The 2,150-nt window shown below is 34.9% G+C and overlaps 1 long non-coding RNA gene across 1 annotated transcript in view; it reads right to left on the reverse strand.

Annotated features, from left to right (window-relative positions):
- Positions 1-414: 414 nt before the first annotated feature.
- LOC128250065 (uncharacterized) overlaps positions 415-2,150 on the reverse strand; it is a 49,989-nt gene continuing 48,253 nt past the window's right edge. Inside the window, exons 3-4 of the long non-coding RNA XR_008266180.1 lie at positions 1,248-1,374; positions 415-617 (exon numbers count right to left, since the gene is read on the reverse strand). This is a non-coding gene — a long non-coding RNA (uncharacterized LOC128250065). The remainder of the gene's footprint in view (positions 618-1,247; positions 1,375-2,150) is intronic.

The following is a 2,150-nucleotide window of genomic DNA, read 5'->3' on the forward strand; positions in this document are numbered from 1 at the left end:
CATATATATATATATATATATACATTAGACAAAAAGAGATAACAAAGACAAGGCTATGAGGAGTTTTCAGGACATTTATAAAGAAGGAGATATAGATATAGTCTTACAGCTGTTTCTGGGATATTATGGATATCTCTTCATCAGAGACTGTGAGAGATGGTTAAATAGAGGTGAATATTTGAGTTCGAAATAAGGAATTATTATGGAAAAGGAGGGGATAGGGAATATAGAGGGAAATAAGAGAATCAAAGTTGAAATAGAAATATAAAACATTGTAGTTTCAGTACCATTATTCGAGCGAAGTGGTGTGTAGAAGTGGTAAAAAGTTTCCTGTACATGGTATGTAAGTTCCAATAGTAGTTCATATTTAGTCATTTCTATGTATGGAGCCTTAATAACAACATTTTAAAGTCATTATCATAATTAATTCAATTTATTCATGCAGAGAATTTATTATAACGAATTTAAAGTCAGACTTTATAATCTTTTCAACGAAATAAAGAAATCTGTTCTGTGTTTATTCGGTTTTACACCTTTTCTCACAACAATCCGGGTAGTCTGCAAGGGGGTTCACTACCTCCATTTCGGTACAGTTCACAATAAACATTGGGGGGCACCTATGGTAAAGGAATAAAATAGAAATATTGAAATGAAAGAAACGATTTGGCTGTATTAGAAATATGACATAATTTAATCATCTCTGAAGATAGTTGCTGTGACTGCGGCTGCATTTGTTGTTGTTTATTTCGTTATTGTCCACAGGGACTAAACATAGAGGGGACTAAACATAGAGGGGACTAAACATAGAGGGGACTAAACATAGAGGGGACAAAACAAGGACAGACAAAGAGATTAAGTCGTCTACATCGACGCCAGTGCGCAACTGGTACTTATTAAATCGACCCTGAAAGAATGAAAGTGATTGTTGCTTTTTTTTTACTATGATGTGATTTTAAGGTTGCGTTTCAGGAGATTTGGCTGGTGTGTCTAGCAGATAATTTGACCTTCTAGATCAGGCTTAGACAAACTTTTAGAGAATCGAGCAGCCTGACACATGGCCCATCATCAGGCAAGCCGAACATGTATAGAATTCAAGGTTATTCTTGGCATGGTGTTCCATTCAGAATGTCCCGCGGGACTCACTTTGCCCATGACTGTTATAGAAGCTCCTTCGTTGTATGTAAAGGATAAGGTGTATGTGTACTTATGGTAGCTTGTTGTATATGTACAGTTTCGATGTTACTTACGTATAACAGTTCCACGTTGGTTGTGAAGTTGACAATGCGGATGAATTGTCGGGTGCATTACATATGCACATCCCACATCCTCCATCCATATTATAAGATGTACCGTACGTAACATTGTCTGGACACCCTAGAAGATATATATATATATCATTAATATCTGCTACATATGTGGAAACGTGAGTAGAACTCATATCTGGAAAACTAGTGACGTACTTAGAGTGGTAAAAAAATCGATAACATTCAAAGGAAATAACCCATTCATGTTCGTAAATTATTTCGTATAAATCAAATTGAGTATGCATATTTCTTAGTATTTGAACTATTTATTTTCACAATTTATCCAGTACAACCCTTAAACAAGTAAATTTTACCTTCCTAAACAATATATCCACTTATTTCGGTTAGTGATTTATTCATGAATATACCAACACTAGCGCCGCTGAGGGTAATATTCTCTGCGAATGCACAAAAGCTTTTTTTCAGAGTTATTTACTTTGAATTTTTATTATCTCATATCTGATTAGCCTGTTATTACGTAACATGCTTCACGATTTTACTATACCTACCTTATTAGTATTCACTCCTAAGTTCTATATACTCTGGGAACCTATTAAAGCACTTTTCGGGGCTACTTTATTTGAATTCTTACTAATTTCATGTTATAACATAACTGACTTCACAATTTGCGTATTCATAACTTATTGGGAATTCCTAAAACAAGATCCTGTGTAAGACAGTTCAGTATTCTCTGTAAATGCACAAAACCCGTTGTAAGGGCTACATACTCTGTATTGTTGTTACTGGATTAGCTAAACAATTATTAGAACGGAACTAAGGGATAAACCCCGCTTTCCCGACAATTACCGGGTACGTCATCTAGTACATCTATATGTGTGAGTGTAT

Source organism: Octopus bimaculoides, chromosome 19 (genome assembly GCF_001194135.2).
Source record: "Octopus bimaculoides isolate UCB-OBI-ISO-001 chromosome 19, ASM119413v2, whole genome shotgun sequence".
In the NCBI taxonomy this organism is placed as follows: domain Eukaryota; kingdom Metazoa; phylum Mollusca; class Cephalopoda; order Octopoda; family Octopodidae; genus Octopus; species Octopus bimaculoides.